This window comes from Malaclemys terrapin, chromosome 7 (genome assembly GCF_027887155.1).
Source record: "Malaclemys terrapin pileata isolate rMalTer1 chromosome 7, rMalTer1.hap1, whole genome shotgun sequence".
Taxonomy (NCBI): Eukaryota; Metazoa; Chordata; order Testudines; family Emydidae; genus Malaclemys; species Malaclemys terrapin.
The window spans coordinates 10205230-10224884 of record NC_071511.1 but is presented as its reverse complement, the minus strand read 5'-3'; the positions used below and the strand labels follow the sequence as shown (position 1 = coordinate 10224884).

Genomic DNA, 19655 nt, shown 5'->3' with positions numbered 1-19655 from the left:
CGGCCATACTGGGTCAGACCAATGGTCGGTCCATCTAGCCCAGTATCCTGTCTTCCGACAGTGGCCAATGCCAGATTCTTCAGAGGGAATGAACAGAACAGGACAATTATTGAGTAATCCATCCCCTATTGTCCACTCCCAGCCTTTGGCAGTCAGAGACTTTGGGATACCAGGGCATGGTGTTGCATCCCTGACCATCTTGGCTAATTGCCATTGATGGACCTAGCCTCTATGAACTTACCTAATTCTTTTTTGAACCCAGTTATAATTTTGGCCTTCTCAACATCCCCTGGCAATGAGTTCTACAGGCTGACTGTGTGTATATGAAGAAGTATTTCCTTATGTTTGTTTTTAAACCTGCTATGTATCAATTTCATTGGGTGACACCGGTTCTTGTGTTCTGTGAAGGGATAAATAACACTTTCTCCACCCCATTCATGATTTTATAGACCTCTATCAGATCCCCACTCAATCATCTCTTTTCCAAGCTGAATAGTCCCAATCTTTTAAATCTCTCATCATATGAAAACTGTTCCATCCTTTTAATTATTGTTGTTGCTCTTTTCTGTACCTTTTCCATTTCTAGTAACTTTTTTTTTTAAGATGGGGCAATCAGAAGTGCTGCTTAGTTTTGAATTTCTAGTTTTATATTTGTAGGTTTTCATCCTCAACCATGATTTGGCCAACAGTATAGAGAAATGGGTGAGTCTATCTCTTTGTTCAGCCAGCTGACAGTGGCCACTCCAGAGAGACCAATCTTCTGCCAGGTCTCAACACCTGGCTTCCCCTGTTGTTTGCTTGCCTTCCCCCAATTCTTCTAACTCCAGAGATGTGGGCACACCATTGTGAATACCCACCCAGAAAGCTCTAGGGGAACATCAGGCTAAGTAACTGGATAGTCAGAGTAGTGTAGGTTAGCTAACTATTCTCCAGCAGGGTACATTCTCAGCTGGGGAAGTCTGCTTGCTCACTGATTTATGCATGAGGAAGGCACACCCATTGGTCTTTCCTGGTGCCACATGATGGAATACAGTAGGTAAAATAATTCTCTCTCTCTCTGTCTCTTAAAATGCAAGTGAGCCATAAATCACCTACTAATTTAATTTTTTTAATAGAAGGATAAGATTCCCTGCCCTCCCTCATTTCTACTTTGTAGCAGGTCCATTTAGCCTCTCAAACACGGTAGGTGTAAAGAAATACCACCAGGTGACATGCTTTTTAACACAGTTCTCACGTTTGCTCAGCTCTTTGGTAGAATTGCTTGATGGTAACTAGATGTTGCTCATCTTGCCACCACAGAAAAATGAAAAATAGGATATTTTAACAGCATTAATAATGAATATTCACCTAATTAGTTCCGTTCATTTTGTTCAGTTTTGACCTTTCCTTTGTGCCTGCCTCTTTCCTCTATTAAAGTAGGCTGGTTCCTACGGAAACCATGGTGTCAATGGTCTGGGTGGGCAGTATAAAATCAATTCTTGCAGAACCTGATGCTCCTGAATGCTGCCATGATGTCCTCCTGAGAGCTTCATATAATCCACATCTACCCCTATAGGGCATCTTGATGAGTATCATGACCCGGTGTGTAAATAAAACATCACCACTCTGTAAAATGTTCAAGAAATTTGGCTTTATTATTTAATCAACTCTGAAAAGTGTCTGTTGTTTGTAATATAAAGACTACTTCCTGACATGTGGCTCTTCAGCCACATCTCAATTCAGGTCATTGGTTTACAAATACTTCTTAGTGAATTAACCTTACGACAAAAATGCAAATACCCATCCATCCATCCAACTCTGTAATTGCTATTGCCCAACGTGGCTGACATCCTTAGTTCCAAGTTTGTGGCTATTCCCAGTTTGGAAAAATGCTGGTCTATAGCGATTTTCTGAAAAGAAAAGTGAAAGCAGGATAGACAAGGCAAAGAGCATGGAACATTTTAAAAATCCCAACAACAAAACACAGCTTCCTCCCAGCCCCCGTCCCTTAACTACATGTGTGCCACTAACTAATGGTGGGGAAGCCAAATTGGTGGCTTATCTTCTGTATTATGTCACTGCTGTGATTTTTTTTTTCTCACTCTTGTCCTGTATTTTCAGAAAAATCCCTGTAGCCTAGCAGATAACAGAAGTTAGATTAGTATTGATATACCATTAGACAGTCCTATTAATATTGACAGGCTGTCAATGCCGTTGTGCTGCTTTTGTAATACAGGATGTAAACTGATAACACTTTAAATAGAAATGCACTAATCTTATAATCACCAAACATGCGGCACGTGTCTCCACTTTGCTAACTCCTCTTCCTCCTCTTTTGAGCTTTCTTTGTCTCCTTATTTCAGTTGGTCTTCCTGCTGTTCCCAATATCTGGACCCTCCCTCCTTCTGTAAATCACATGCCCTCTCAGGCCTCCTTCATGTCCTTAAAACTTGCTGCTTTCAGCTTGCTACGCTTTGCTAGTCTCACCTCTGACATTACATGCTGTCTCCCTTGTATGTGTTACTGCTTTGTCTGGTGTACGAGTGTCATCTGACTTTAGTCTGTCCTGAGCAGTCCCGAGCAGTTCCCTCTATCCTGTTGTCTTCTGTTTCCATTCCATCTCTTGACCCATGATAGATTATCTGTCGAATGTAGGGTCTGCTCTTGAAGTGTTTTGTGTGCTGTTTCTGAAGCGCTGAGCCCATCAGCGGTCACTGAAGTCCATAGGAGTTGAAGGTACTTACTTGCAGGATTGAGCCCACTGATTGGAAGCTCTGTGGGACAGGGATCTTGTCTTTTTGACTTGTCTAAGAAGTGTAATCCACCTGTATGGAGCTAATGATAATAGAAACCTCTGCTGTGAAAGTGTTGGGTAACAAGAGCCCAGTCACCTGTCAAGGGTGGTCTAGATAGTCCTTAATCCTGCCACGAGTTCAGGGGACTCGACTAGATGACCTCTCGAGGTCCCTTCCAGTCCTACAATTCTGTGATTCTAATCCTGCAAGCAGATCGCTCAGTAGTTTGACCATTGGCCTACTAAACCCAGGGTTGTGAGTTCAATCCTTGAGGAGGCCATTTAGGGAACTGGGGTAAAAATCTGTCTGGGGAATTGGTCCTGCTTTGAGCAGGGGGTTGGACTAGATGACCTCCTAAGGTCCCTTCCAACTCCAATATTCTATGAGATGGTTGGCCAGTCATCTCCTCTCCTCTCCTGTGTCATTGTAGAGCATAGATCCATGCAGGCAGATCCACATGCTTTTGCAGAGCCCAATAACATTACCTTCATGCTCCAGGTGGGTGCAGGATCCATCCACGTGGATCTGATTCCAGGATCAGGGCCAAAACAGTTAATTATTGTGGTTTTCCATATTATTTGAGTTCCTTGATGTCAGCTTTCTTGTTAGTGGCGCATGGTTGCGATTTTTACAAGGTTTATTTGCTGCCATCTTGAGCAACAGGTTTTTAGCTGAAATTGATGCCATGGGAGAATGAAAACTTGCTGTGATGCGGAGTAAATCCCACGGAAGCTGGTGAGGACCACGAGCAGATTAGTTGGACCCAGGAGTTGGTGGCACTGTCTCGTGTGAAGGTGGAGTGGGTTTGTGGTATATTTGCAAAGTCTTGGCCAGTTTACATACATGAAAGACAAAACCTATTTGGATAATGGGTTGGAAAGTGTTTTTGTTTCAAGAAACTTTCGAAGTGATTCAAAACAATAAGCCATAAAAATATGTAAGAACAGTCGTTAATCCGCTTTGACCATATTCTTTATCCTCCCTTGTTCATACATGTAGTGCTTCCCATGCAACTTTAAAGTTGAATCCTTAGTCTGCTGCTTGTTTTATTTAGGCTTGTGTTAGTAACACATTTAAAAAAAAAAATCTATCATGGAAATAGCCCTCTTCATTAGAGCTAAAGTTATTTGGTAAGTGGCGTAAAAATGTAAATTCTATAACCATGACCACAGATGTCTTTGTATTGTGCAGCTGGTGTTATCAATAAATTTGTGCATATCTGTAAAACATGGTGAAGAATTTACCATATACCTTGGAAAACTGGGAAAAACTATTTGTGTTTAGTTCCTCCACTTCACCAGCTGTGATGCTACAATCTACTCATGTAGCGCTGAAATCTATTGAATACAAGGATGGACCTGCTACACAGTGTGGGCCTGCTTTTGCAGATATACTCAGCATATTATGCAGCAGTCAATAGATTTAACTTCTGCTTCTGTTTTCCAACTATGGGGATATTTTCAAATGGGAGGGAAGAACCTTTCTCTCTCTGAAAACCATCTAGATGGGATCAATTCACTGAATTATTAATGCTTATTTGGACATTGCTCGGTATGTCATTTTGGTAGGAATCTTCTGTTGAATGAATTAAACAGCTCTGCCATTATATATTGAATAAAATGAAATACATGTCACAACAGAAATAGCTAGGATGATGACAACTTCCCTCAGCTGTGCACCTCATTAGGTATGTATACTTTTGTCATTGCTGTGTATCTGTGAATGGCAGAAGCTGACAAACATCTTTTAAGGAAGTTACTGATAGTTACATGTGTGGCTTGGACAGCACAACATGTAACTATTAAGGTAAATGAGTAGTTCTGTACATACACTATTTAGAAGTCTCATCTCTTCCCCCTAGGAGATCCTTTTTCTTGAATGTGCTTTGGAAAAGATCCTTATGAAGAAGCCCTAGTGGTTCCATAGTTAAAATTTGTATTGCGATTTGCACCTAGAGGAGAATGAAAATCTGGGTTTTTGACTGTTTCACAGATTGAATTTAATGTGTGAATTTAACCAACAGTTGAATTTTTTCATCCTGTGTTTTGGGGAGCAAAACGTTGCTAACTTTCTTTGACAGAGAAAAGGTCCCTTAGAGGAAATATGTCAGACTGGGACTCCAGTTGCCTTAGCTCAGGGGTGACCAACCTGTGGCACTGGAGCCACATGCTGCTTTTCAGAAGTTAATATGCGGCTCCTTGTATAGGCACCGACTCCAGGGCTGGAGCTACAGGTACCAACTTTCCAATGTGCCGGAGGGTGCTCACTGCTCAACCCCTGCCCCCACTCCACCCCTTCTAATGCCCTCCCCTGAGCCTGCAATGCCCTCACTCCTCCCCCCCCAGAGCCTCCTGCACATCATGAAACAGCTGGTTGGGAGGTGCGGGGAAGGAGGAGAAGGTGCTGATCGGCGGGGCTGGCGGTGGGTGGGAGGTGCTGGGAGCAGGATGGGGGAGCTGATGTGGGGGCTGCTGACGTATTACTGTGGCTCTTTGGCAATGTACATTGATAAATTCTGGTTCCTTCTCAGGCTCAGGTTGGCCACCCCTGCCTTGGCTGAACGATGATTCTGTACTTGAAAAACACCCAGTTTCAACATACACAGTGTATTTGGATAATTTACATCTTTCAGACTCTGCATTTTTGAAGGTTGCTGGCCTTAGTCCTGTGTCAGCAAGGTGTGTAAGCATGTGCCTAACTTTAAGCACACAATTACCCCCTTTGAATTCAGTGCTGAGGCACCACTGAAATGGGGCTATTATATAAACTGGGGAGCGGGGAGCAGCAAAAACAATTCCCAAGTGAGAAGTAAAAACTAACCATTTTTGTTAAATTGGCTTTTATCGACCCAAAATTCAAAAAGCCACACCTTCTGTCTTCAGCCACATTTACCCAAGCTCACTAACTTTATTGGGACGGTATAGATGCAAATAAGTGCCAAGTTTGGCTCCCAAAAGCTTATGTTGTATGCAAGAAACATGATGTGCTAGGAAGACGGTGTGCTGTGTAAGGAAAGTACTCAGTAAGGCCCTGAATTGGTAACAAGCTCCACACAGGCCTTTGGAAGCAGGGCCGGCTCCAGGGTTTTGGCCGCCCCAAGCAGCCAAAAAAAAACAAGCCGCGATCGCGATCTGCGGCGGCAATTCGGCGAAAGGTCCTTCGCTCCGAGCAGGAGTGAGGGACCGTCCGCCGAATTGCTGCCGAACAGCTGGACGTGCCGCCCCTCTCCGAAGTGGCTGCCCCAAGCACCTGCTTGGTAAGCTGGTGCCTGGAGCCGGCCCTGTTTGGAAGCCACCAGGGCTCTGTGCAGGCACGAGGAGCCAACACACATTGCAGGTTCAGGGCCTAAGAAGTGAGGATACCCTTAGCAACCCAATGCAGGGCGTGCCGGAGTTGCTGCTCCTCTATAGACTGCATTTGTATCAGAAGTAATGTGTAAGTGGCTTGTGTGAGGGGATATATCAGGAGTGGCTGTGCTAAACCGAGGCCTAGGTTGTTTGTTCCCCCCCCCCCCCTTCATTTAGAGCCAGCTAACATTTAACATCCTAAAACTGAAAACCTAATCTCTGCAGAAAATCATCATTGGGGGAAAAATTTGTATTAAAGAAACAGTCGGTTTCCAATCACCCTCATGTCTGGAATTTTTATTTATTCTTCCTATAAGTCACACCTAGGATTGCTGGCTTAACTTTGCAGACATGTTGCTAAGGCCGTCTTTTTGATTGAGGCAGCTGGGGTGGAGTTTCCTTTGGGAATTCAAGGAATAGGAAGCGTTTAACTCTTTTTGCTGACTAGTGCTAGTGTGTAGGTGGGGATGCACTGCTGTTATTATAATAATTGTATTGTTTATGGAATTGTACTTTAATTGATGGTAATGGCGCCTGGAGCCCGGGAGAAGTATTCTTGTATGTATGTTTTAAATCAGAACAAGTAAATAAATATTATAACTGAGAAGATTAAGAAGAAAAATCTTTAGTTTATTTACCTTTATAAATTTAGTAGCAGGTTTTGCCTAGTCAGTTTAACTGTTTCCCCTTTATAGTCAGCTTCCCCTGTGTTAACTGTGTGAGTTGCAGTAAAGCAACAAGGGAGAAAAATCACTTGCCAAATCCATCCAGGAGAATGTGATTTTCAGACCACACCGATTGACATGGGGGCTCAAGAACAGGTGTTGCATCTGAACATGGTTTCAACTCATTTTTAAGAAAGTAGCTAGATTTTAGATTTGCCTTTAAATTTCAGTAAATTTTTTGTGTGGGATTTAAAAATCAGTAGGCCAAAATAACATACTTGAATTCATGTTAATTGCTTCACAGTTTACTCAGAATAATAACTTACTTGGTAACTTTGTCCTCCACATTTATCCAATGAAGTAAAATTCAAACCAGCCCACCAAATAGAGCCTGTTTTTTATTTGTGTGTGGTGTAGCTCCATCTGGTCCACATTACGGACCCCCAAAATATATGATTAGCTTTATAGTTCACTGCTAAAGGTGGCAAAGCTGGCTTTACATTTTTCAAATGTGCAGCAAGCGTCTCAAAATATTTTCTGGCATTTCCCGGCTGTGTTTACTGACCAAAGATTTTCTTCCAAAATGAAATCCAATTGGTTATGTCTTTTTTTTTTTTTTCACTTTAAAGTATGTTTTATAGTTTAACTGGCTAAAATAATAGTGAAACCTGTGTGTTGCCCCATTTGTAACTGCTATGCAAACTACCTAGCTCTCTCAAGACTAGTCCATCTTCAGCCCCAAGACCCTATGCCAGGAAACATCAGATAATGTCTTTTAAAAACAAAAACAAAAACAAAAAAACACACACAAAAACCCCTTACATTTTGATTAATAAAATAAGTGCCTGTCACTAAGAATAGGGCTGTTCTCAATAACATAAAACAGCACAAATTGGAAATAATGGAACAGATAAGCAATGCTAGTTTACAGCAGTTCAGGCTCTGGCCCAATGTGTTTTTTGAAAGTCATCTTAAAAAATTCTTACTGTGTACATGAGGAGAGGAAAAATCCTACCCAAATTATACCAGTTTAGACAATTATACCTAATTGTCAACTGGCCTATATGACTTTAGGGGGAGTTCTGCATGCACCAGTAGATTCACGATTGGGCCGTTGAAGAGTAAATACAATTTGCTACTAGCTTTGGGCCAGATCGTCTACTTCAAGTTGCAGAGCCCTAGGAGACTTCTTACTTGTTTAATCTCTATGAGGCGTCGCCTTCTGGGTGTGGTCCAACCCTGCTTACTCCACGTGCTGGAAAAAGAGCTGCATAGCAGATATCTGTGTGTCTGTAGTTTTAGTCTACACCAAGGCCGGGAGTGAGGCTCCCCAAATTGTTTGGATTTGTGCTCATGTTTGAGTCTGCGCTGAAACCTTGTTAGAGTTCAGTGGCACTGGGCTGGTACTATTTGAAGGGATCTTCTGTCTTAACCAGCAGTATTTACCCTAACACCGTGCTTTATTACAGAAATCCAAAGCCCTGCATAGAGAACAACTGCAGACTCTGCTGTCAGCTTGTCCTAAACGGTCTCATGGCATGAGGTTTCGTGTAAATGAAACATGGTTTTAACTGTTTATGTTGCAGTTTTCCTTGTAGCGTTTGATCCTCCTTCTCCTGTACCAGTTCCTCAGACCTCCTGCCCCCAGTCCCAGTATCACAGCTGACACTACAATTCTGGAACAGTAACAAATTCTCCACACAGACGCATGCACTATTCCTTTGCTATCAATCCTAGAGCTATATCCAGAGCTGTTGGTTATTACAATATACACCTCATGTATGGAACATGGGACTCTTTCTCTCCATGCTTATCCTGTCTGGGAAGCTGCCTGAAGCCAAATGTACATGTATATTGTGCATCTTAAAAGTCCATAATGATTTCATGCATAGGTCTTACTTCTGTGCATATAATCTTCCTTGTGCGCTGCAGGTAGTACTGGGAATTTTCCAAAAAGTTCAGGTTTGAACCCTTAATCGAGCTTTCTTTTAGCTACACTCTTCTTTATATACTTGTGGCTAGAAGTGGCAAGGATTTTCAGGAGGTGGATTGAAGGTGGTGTTTGATGTTAACTGTACTTTATTTTCGTGAGCAATATTTGTGGCTTAATTTATATAGTTTTGTGATGGGCAAATATAAACATGGTTATCCGATTACAGCATGAGTGAAATTTCTTTTTTTAACAAGAAAAGTCTGGGAAATTCAGTTGCCTATCTAATAAAAGTCACATTTCTTTTATGGATGAGTCTATTTTAATGAGCATTTTACTTATACAGTAGTACATTAGCAGAGTGTCTCCTGATTTTATGTAGCAACTGTTTACATGCTGGTTCAGAGAGGCCTAACTATTATTTTTTTCAGTTTTTAAGGTGGAGTATTTGAGTGAGAAACTGTCAATACAAGATAGTGATGTTTCTGTGTTACGAAGGGGCCTTCTTAATGTCAGAGAGCTGTAATTCATCCTTCTGAAAAGTGAGTGAGAATAAGGATTCCATACTGGTTCTGTTTGAGCTTCTTCATAGCAGAAAGCTGTATGGTGTGCCAGACTGCACTGGATTGAGAGGATTAGGCGGCACAGCCCTGCGATATTGACTAATGACCGTTACTTGAATGCTGTAACACTATAGTACTCGGGGAACCTTGGAATCATTGCATTGTTATAATCGTAGGGTGTTCCATGGGCGTCGCTTTACGGGCACAGTGGCTTGTGGCTATCATAGCTTTTAAGGCCAGAAGGGACCATCCTGCATTACACAGGCCATAGAACCTCTTTTGAGCGAGGCTGTTAACCTGACTTTGCACAGGGGCGGAGGCGACTCACAACTGTTGATAGGGGGTTAGTGGGCATAATTTAAAGGTGGAGGGGAGCACATGTAGGGTTACCACCTTTTGAAGTGCAAAAATAAAGGTATTTCCCCCCTTCTCCCCTTCTCAAGGCAACTCAAACCACCAGGCAACTCTGCAAAAGCTTCTGTTTCAACAGCCACCTCGAGTAGCTAGAGAGAGAACACACACAGATAACTGATAACATTGCACTCTCGCGTGACTCAAACCCTCTCTCACATACACACGCAGTGCGCTTGTGTGTTGGTGGGCCGGCAGCTGCTGTATTTTCAACAGTTTTGATCTGTTATCGCTTAAAGTGTGGAAGTGGGAATGCTGCAGGCTCTTTAACTGGACACAGAAACTTTTAACATTGGATATAAGAGTGTATTGTGGTAATGATGCAAATCTTTAGACCCATGTAGACAAACCTGGAGATTAAATGATCTTTCTGGCAACTGTCAAATACATTTAAAAAAAAAAAAAAAAAAGTCTGGCCAGTCAAATGCAAGCCAGGTGGTAACCCTAGGCACGTGACAGCCTCGTGTGTCACCTCTGCTGCCCACTTATTGTTTCTCCTTACATACTCTCCTCCTCCGGTTCCCGCTCTTGCTGTCCCCTCCCTGCTTTGCCCCTTCACCCTCCCCAACCCCACTGCTTTTCCAAATCCCCCGGCGGAGCTTGTCTGCTATGCCGAGAACCAGCCCCTGGCAGGGGCGCTCAGCACACTGGCTGGTGGGCTCCTTCCTTCCCCCCAGGCCTGGCTGGTGCTCTGGGAAAGCCCAAGACCCTCCCGCGTGGGGTGCTGCCCAGGAGGAGGCCAGCCCCGGGCAACGTTGGCACCGGGGAGCCGCTTTGAAGTCTCTGCCCGTCAGATAAGCACTGGAATGGAGGGTAGGCGATTTCCAGCCTGTTCCTGTCCCAAACTCCCAGGGTCCTTAGCTCCTTGGCCGCCAGGGGTTTAGCGCACTCTTCACCTTCCCCCTGGCCACCCTGGATCCTTCCCCCAGGGAGCATGGGGGTTCTCTGTCGCCTAGCTGCCCTCCCTTTCTGAGCCACCTGTGGCCGGCCTCTGTGCTGCTGAAGCCCCTGCAGTCAGGTCCCCGGCCCGGTGCACAGTGCCTCCTTAGGGCTTAACTCCTTCCTGCCCACCCTGTAACTGGGGGACAGGAGGCGGCTGGGTTATGTCGGTGGTCAGCAGCATCCTGGAGGTGTTAGCTGCCTTTCGGCATTGTGTGGGCAAGAAGGGACAGGAGCTGCGTCCAGGAGCAGGGGGCCAAAGGGGGAGAAGGGATGAGCTCTGCAAAGACACGGGCCACGGATTGCTCCTCTCCCCCTGCGGTTGGAAGCACAGTGCCGAAAGGCTGCTGCTGGCCATGTTCTGGGGTGAACCCTCTGTGGCAAAAAGCTGTGGGGGAGGAGCGGGATATAGAGTGACCAGACGTCCCAATTTTATCGGGACTATCCCGATACAAACAAGGAAATGCTCCGGAGCCTGGAAGTGCTCGCGCCCCCTCCCCCCATTGGCTCCCTCCCCGAATCCCCGCCTCTTCCCCAGGCTCACCATTCCTCCTCCCTCCGCAAGCGCTGGAGGGAGGCCCGGGAGACGCAGGGGAAGCGCGGGGCCGGGGTGAGTGAGAGTCCGGCCTGGCCCCGAGCGCAGGCAGGACTCAGTCGGGTGGTAGGGAGAGTAGGGGGGGCAGCTCGCGGGGCCAGGCAGCGGCTGTTCTTCCCTCCCCCCCCCCCCCGGGCAGCAGGACTCGGGGGCAGCCGCTGCTGCAGCTCCCACTTCCGCGGGGGGAGGAAGCGGCCGATGGCCAAGCTCGGCGGCTGCGCTCCGGCGCCCGGTCCCGAACCTCCTGAGCCTGTTCCCCTGCGGGACCTGAGCAGGACGGGGGGGCTGGGGCCTGCTGCCCCCACTCCAGGGCCGCCCTGGGATAGCACCAACTGGGCCGCAGCCCAGACGCGATTGGCCAGGGGCTGGGCGCAGCGTGCGCGCTGCTGGGTCCCCGCAGCAGGTCTGGGCTTGTGGGGTTCGGGCCCGGGCCCCAGAGCCGCAGCTGTCAAGCTTGGCCATTGGCCGCTTCCTCCCCCTGCGGCAGTGGGAGCTGCAGCAGCGGCTGCTCCTGAGTCCTGCTGCCCGGGGGGGAAGAACAGCCACCACCGGGCCCCGCGGGCCGCCCCCCTACTCTCCCTACCGCCCGACTGAGTCTTGCCTGCACTCCGGGCCAGGCCAGACTCTCACTCACCCCGGACCCGCGTTTCCCCTGCGTCTCCCGGGCCTCCCTCCAGCGCTTGTGGAGGAAGGGTGGATTTTTTTTTTTGTTTGTTTTGGCCCCGCCCCTGTGTCCCGATATTTGACTTGGGTGATCTGGTCACCCTAGCGGGATATGACCCCGCGTACCGCCCCCATGCGTCCCCTCTGCACAGTGGGATGAGTCCTGACTCTCTCCAGTGCCCCTCTGGGGATGGCGGGATCTCACTAGTGCAGTTCTGCTGTCTATGGAAGTCAAGGATTCCTAAAGCTATTCAGGGCCATTCCGCAATCCTATGAGCTGATGAAGCCCTGAGGCTGCGGTAGTGGCCACTCTGGGCTGAGTTCTTATGTCTTTACTCATGCTGAGTAGCACCCTCCTCCACAAGTGATCTCATTGGTTTCCACTTGTGGAGTGAGGTGCTACTGTGCATGGTTGAGGGTGTCAGAATCTAGCACTTTGCAGCCTGTGGGCAGCTATTTCTTCTACCACTTACAAGCCCCTTGAGATCTTGCTAGTTAACTGACTTAGCCACAGGATTTTCCCTGGTACAAGAAATGCATCCAAACGGTGCGTTTGCAACATGGAACAAAAGCCATTGTACTTTGTGACTTGCACACATCTCACGAATACAAAATATGTTTTGTACACAGAGGTTTATAACTTTAAGTCACCATTTTATTACATCTCTTCTATGTTAAATAGAATGAAGTGGGTAGCTTCACTAAAACTTAAAAGCATGTCAGGCTTGAATATATTGCAGCCTTCTGTGAACGCACCTTGTCCATCTCTCCTCATGAAGCTGAACCAAAGCTTTCTTTCCTGCTTAATATTGTAATTTTGGGTAAAGGCTGTGTAATAACTTGAGAAATGTGTGAGAAGATCTTGTGTTAATACTGTATAAACCTTCTTTAACTTCAGGAAGCTTAAAATCAAATTTGGCAGAGCTTACAAGGGCAGTGAATATGGAGACTCTTGACTCCAGTAACCAACAATATATGCTGAAAAACTTCTAGTTTTCTCTTATTTGGCTTGTATTAAATATATCTGCTAAGCCGCCCGTAGTGTTTACATTGTATATAGCTGTCAAAGGGCAACTGTAGCTCGTGGTGTTAATGTTCCACTCTAAAATGAGCTATATTTTAATTTTTAGAATATGATTTGAAGCCTATTGTGTGTGTGTGTGTGTGTGTGTGTGTGTGTAAAATATGCGTGTGATTTCAGCCTGATCTTATACATTTTAAGGTCATACATCCATAACTATTTTCCTACCTGTATAGGTTAAAATGGGCAAGAAAAGTAATACCATAGGTAAAATATGTCTGTTTCTTCAGTTTTTGGAAAAAAAGAGGGTACTAAGGTAGATTAATTGTGGAACTCTAAGAATACATGAACTCATCTTTTAAAAAAAATCATATTTATAAAATAAATTCTCATAAAAATGAACAGGGTGGTATTTTTAAAGCATTTAAAGTTTAAATCTGTTTTAAATTCTAAGTCTTTAAAAATCAAGGTAATAATGATTCCTAACAGTGTATCATGATCTATAGTAAGATTCCATAAGGGCACACACAGAATGAAGCATCTGATTTTTTTTTTTTTTTTTTTTTTTTTGGCGTTCTGTTTGTGACAATTACACGACTCTTTATTAACTGTGTCTGGAAGAAAGCAGTGTTACGAGATGAGGAGAGATTTCCTTCATCTGTTACCCCGTAGGTAATTTTTGTGCTTTTTCCAGTATTTAAGTACCTCTTAACTGCTTGCTGTCCATCTGTATACCATTCATAGTACTGTAAACTAGTATATGTAGCATGACCTTGTAACTTGCTTTGTTTGTGCATCTGCCAGTACAATATGTTGTCTTTCCTTTAAATGCAAATATGCTACATCCAGTACAGAGCTCCTTAGTCAATAAATAAATTGAGGTAAAAAACTGTACCTAATACCCATTTAATTTAAATTCATTTTATAAACATAAAGACGCCTTTTAAGAGAAGCTTTAATTCAGACTAGCACCTTGATTTGTGGTTGCCATGGAGAATCAAATCTGTCATTTGACAAGAAAAGTCACCCATTTATGACAGCACTTTATCTTGTCTCTCCAGGGGAAGAAAATGTCAAAAGTGAGAGCAGAAAAAAATAAAGCCTTGAAACACCAGAATTTCTTGATTTCATTTTTATTATTCAGCTATCATATCCTTTCTGATAATAGCAACTTGGTGAAAATAAATGTTCCTACAGTAAAATCAAATATTTTCTATTGGAATGGACAGGGCTCTTTGTGATTGTCAGTGCTGTGAAGTCTGGCAAGAAATAGTGTTATTAGATAAACCCACAGTGCCCAAATCCCATTTTCTTTTCATTATGGTGTCAAAATAATTATACCTGTGTAATTTGGGTAAGAAATTGGAGAATAAGTAAAATGGTCCATTGGAAGAAATTGCTTTAAGCTTGTGCTCATTATGGGGTAGGGTTTTTACACGTTGAAGGGAAAAAAATGATGAAAAAGTATTTATAATTTCATTTGAATAAAGACGTCTGGTTAGTCTTTCATATTTGCAACAAAAAGGGAAGCATGTGCTGTATTCTGTTAGGACTTTTACACGCACCCATGCGTTTTACAAAACAAGAGTTAAAAGATGCAGGAGTTTTCTTTTAACGCTTTAGAGATTTTTTGACCTGAGATTCATCAAAAGAATTTCAAAGACATTCGATGAAATCTGTTCGGATCTGGAACTCTTGCAAAGTATTTATATTTTGTAGGATTAAGAAATTATAAGAATGAAGTAATTGCCGGGGGGGCAGGGATTGATTAGAGGTCAAAGTGAGTGTGTGTGTGTGTGTGTGTGTGTGTGTGTGTGTGTGTGTATTTAGTACATAGAGACACCCAGTTGTCTTCAGTGAGAAAACACTGTAAAATTGCATTAGTTTTTACATAAATCCAAAAGTGCTATTTAACCAGACTAAAATGATCCACACTGTCTCTTTCGTAAGACACAATTTTTTCCTCTAACAGCATTGTATGGTTTGATGTGGCTGAGGAGTAATCTTGTATCAGTGTGATAGAATTATAATAGAAAGTCGTTTAGTGTAAATATTGGACTGGTAGGGGAGCTGCTTTCTGGAACACTTGTGCCTGGGAGAGATTACAAAAATGGAGAGAAAGGAAAGGGTTGAACTCTCTCGTTTTCTTGAAATTGGCTCACAGTGCTGGATTCATAGCCAATGCGAGTTGGGATCTGCTGAGAAAACATGCAGCACAATAGCTATCTTCCCTCTTCTCATGGAAGTTAGCATATAACAACCCTTCTGAGCTAAAAGGAAGAAAGATGAGGGGAAAAATAGAGAAGAAACCTCAGGGAAATGTACCTGCAAATAAATTCCAACAAAACCTGTTTGTATTCTCACACATTTTGATTGCCCTCTCTTTAAGTGGGACTTAACCACATGCTTGTCCAGAGGTTACTTTGTCCCATTTTTATGTGTATGAAATTTGCAAATAGAGATACTGTACAGAATATTAAACATAAAATGCTTAAAAACACTACTGTGGATGCCTGAGCAACCTAAGAAAAGCAATATGATGCTAAATTAAGGCTGGCAAATCACCTTTAACGCTCCTTTCATATCTGACTTGCATCACAGGTAGGGTGACCAGATGTCCTGATTTTTATAGGGACAGTCCTGATCTTTGTGTCTTTTTCTTATATAGGCTCCTATTACCTCCACCCCCTTCCGATTTTTCACATTTGCTGTCTGGTCACCCTAATCACAGGCAGTTCCCGGTCCCTGCTTTCGTACAATAGTAGAAGCCAAATTCTGCTCTTGGATGCTTACATGTAGCTCTTTTTTACTTCATGGGGCAATTGCTCTGCATGTTCAAAGGCCGAACATTGACCTAGGTGGTGCTTTATGCTGTCTGGCTCTTGATGAATATACTTGATTGCAAACATTGCATAAATATGTCTACGTACGTAGTAGCTCTTAAAGTGAAATAGTTAGTTTCCATTGTGATATATTAATACATACCACTGTGAAAATATTTTGTCATGATGGTACCAGAATGTGGTAACATTGCTTCTTGGGATATCCTCTGGGATCAATACAGCTGAAGTAAGGGTGCTGCGGATTACAGAACCTTAAACATGAAAGACTCTAAAAATAATTAATCCTTTCCCTCCCATCCCCAACTGTTGATATAACCTGCATCTGAATTGATTTGCTGTCATCTTGTAATTGTAGCCTTGTTTGCATCAACACAGTAGTCAGCATTTTACGGTGATAAATTTGTTAGGAAGTTCCAGAATGGCTGCTGATGAAAGAATTGTCACAAGTAGTATTGTGCATAAAAGCCTATTGGATATGCTAAGTCACATCTATGGGCAAAATTTTCAAAGGCACCTAAGTCCCATGGAAAATCAGGTTACTAAAGTTTCTTAGGTCACAAAGTCTTTTTAGGACTTAGGTCCTGTACCTAGTTTACAAACTTGGGGCCTGATCCTGTAAACCCTTACTTGCATGAGTAAAGGCTAGGTGTAGTAAGGGTTTAGATCTTTAGCTTTGACAAGACTGTTATTTATCTTTCAAAGTATTTAGTTCATGTCAAGTTGTAACCTCCTGCTAAATGTTCCTTTAAATAATAAAGCCACTTATTACTGTGAGGTTGCCCCAGATGTATCCAGTTCAACTATAAATTCAATCTAAAGCAAGGCACAGTAGATTTTTAAAATAATTTCTAATATATGTAAAAATCTTGAGCAGCTTGTCTGTCTAGTTTCCGATGGATGCAGTCTGAAATGGCTGATATCCTGTCCTGAAAATCACATTAATGCGGTACCACAATAACGAAATGAAAGTGACAGACCCTCATTTACATTTCAGAAATAGTTCTCTTGAGTTTCCTCTTCTACCAGATTTTCGTTTGTACCTGGTATTTGGTTTTTACCCACATTTAAAGAGCAATACTTTATATTTGACCCTCAAAGAACTGAGAGGCGTATAGGTAATGCTCTTACCTTACAGAGCGTTTGCTCGGTTCGCTACAGTAAGTACTGGTACAGCAATAACTGAAGCAACAACTACCATCTGATGTTTCAACAAAGGTTAACTCCTTCCTTTTGGCTTTTGCAACTCTTTAGTGATAGTTACTGTCGCAGCTACTGCACTGCAAGATTTTCTCACTTGGCTTACTGCTTCATTGAAATTGTACTTCTGTTTTAATAAGTCGTTTTTTGAGGTGCAGAAATGCACTTTGAATCTTAAAAAAAAAAAAAAAAAAAAGTCTGATATTCAAAAAAGCACCATTTGTATGTTCCCTCGTTGCTGCAAACATATACCTAGTAAAGGAGTAAATCCATATTGTGTGCTAATTATTTTGTATTAACTGTAAAACCCTTTTACAGGAGTGTGTGAGAAGAGAACTAGTAAATTACTAGGAAGGATGAAAAATCACACAGATCATGGCAAAAATGTGACATTTCACTCTTTCCACAAATTAGTACAGAAAAATAAAAGCATAATAAAAAATGTTGAGCTATTTAATGAAATGAAATCTATCCCTGTTTGTGAGCAGCATCTGAAATGCAAATGCCCTTTTTTCAAATGAAGAAACTGACCAGAAATTAAACTAGTGGCAAATTGGTATGTGTCCTTAGTTCTTCTAAAACGTAACATCACATTTCTATATAATTAAGTTACAGCCAAGAATGTATCAAACACATTTATTTTCATAGTGCCTGATCCAACTCCAAATGAAGTCAATGGAAAGACTCCCATTGACTTCAGTTGCGGCTGAACCATGTCCACAGAGCAAATGTGTATAGGTAAGCGTTATTTGGTAAGTCTTCTGAGCATGTGCGCATTGCCCTTGCTGATAAGTCTGTTACAGTACATGAATAAAAAACAAATAAGCAAATGAGGAACTGTAATGATAGTACAATAACATTTTGTCATATGAATAATCCTTTTTACATTTAAAAAAAAAATTAAAATTTGCCCATCCAGGTATTTAGACTGCGTCCATCATCATGGTATAGGGGTGACAGTGAGGCTATAACATACACTTTCAGCAGCATGCAAACTGAATTATGTCTATTATGCATCTTTGCAGAGGAAGTATTTTACAATACAATGGAGTCCTGTTGTGCCTAAGCACTGCCACACACATGGGACTGGGTAAAACTGTTGATGTACATGCAAGTGTTGTTGACAAAAATGAGAGTTGTATATGGATTTAGGGCAGTAAAATAGCCCATGGAGCGTAAGTTTACTTGTCTAGTATGATAGTTGGGGCTGGTAGCACTACCTGTGTTTCAGGTCGCTTAATGATTTCCAGTATAGGACCCTATTTTCATTAACTTTGCCAGAATTTAGCCATTTGGGCTGAAATTTTCCATCCTCGATTCAGCCTTAGGCAACCCTTTTTTGGACAGCTTGAGCTAAAGTGGTTCAGACGTTCCTGAGAATGAGGTTAGGGAAAAATGTTTTTAATAAAAAATTCTTACAGCTGTTTTGCTCAGAAGCTCAGGCACCTCCATGCTTTGGAGCAGGGACTTGGAAATGGGCAAAGAGTCTCTGTGGCATCAGGGATACCACCATCCCTGTGAAAATGTGACCAAATTTGTCCAAAGTTATAACCTTCCAAAAAAGCTCAGCTTGCACATGCTCAATAAAGCATTGTTAGAGTTTGCCTCCTAAATGATCCGAGGATTTCACCTGTATTGAACATGCTTTAACACAGAGCTGTGGGAACTAGGGTTGCCAACAATCCCTTATTACAAGCGATGCCCTTTATTTTTTCATCTCTGTACAACAAGATCAGGAGTTCCTGAGTGCTGCACAAAGCAGCAAGAAATACCCCCTGGTGAACATAGGTGCGTGCTGATTATTTTTAATACTAATGCTAATAATGATAATATTGGGAGGAGAAGTGGGGTGGAGGTGCTAAGAGAACAGTCCCTTATTTTTGAAATACAATGTTGGCAACCCTAGAGCCGGAAGCTGAGCAGGACTTGTGCTGCAGTTGCTCCTCTGGGGCTACTGGGGGTCGCTGAGAGTAGGGGGCTGTTTCTTTAGTGCTCTCAGTGCTGCCCTGTCTGTGCTCAGACTGCATGGAGGATGAAGTTGCCTGACTGGAATGAAAGGGGTTGGGCGGGGGAGGGAGGAGAGGCTGAGGAGAAGCATGAGGGTGGCAGGACAGGAGGGGTTGGGGTGTGTGTGTGTGTGTGTGTGTGTAAGAGAGAGAGAGAGAGTTGGGGAAACCAGGATGGGGAGGGCTGGAGTCAATGGGGGGGGGTGAATAGGAGAACAGGGAGGGGAAGGGATCTTATACAAGAACAGGGGAGGCAGAAAGTAGGGAGGTAACAGGTGCAGAGAGGGAATGGGACAAGCTTGCTGGGGGACATGGACAGAAGGGTCTATAACTGCTAGGGCACAGTTGCCTACAGAATCTGACACTGAACCTAGGAATCCTGAGTCTCAGCATTCCTCTGCAGTTAGCAAATAATTGTAAAATCCACTGGTAAAACGTGTATCTCATCCCCTTCTAGTGACTGTCCACTGAGAGGATAACAGCCTACTGCTGCTACTAGTTATTCTGTTAGTTCAACTGGCAGAGATCTGCACTGTAGAGCTAAAGGTCCAAACTCTGCTGATGACCCAAGTTGGGAGTCAATATGGATATGATGGAACTTCTGTTCTTGTTTATTTTATTTTATTTTATTTTATTTTATTTATTTCAGATTTTCTTTTAGATAGGAAATTACATAAAACTACATAACATTCTTTTAAGGT

General features: G+C 43.1%; 1 protein-coding gene across 12 annotated transcripts in view; it reads left to right on the top strand.

Moving 5' to 3' along the window:
• Nucleotides 1-19655, top strand: part of FOXP1 (forkhead box P1) — a 508113-nt gene that overhangs the window by 81721 nt on the left and 406737 nt on the right. The gene's annotated exons all lie outside the window — the stretch shown is intronic.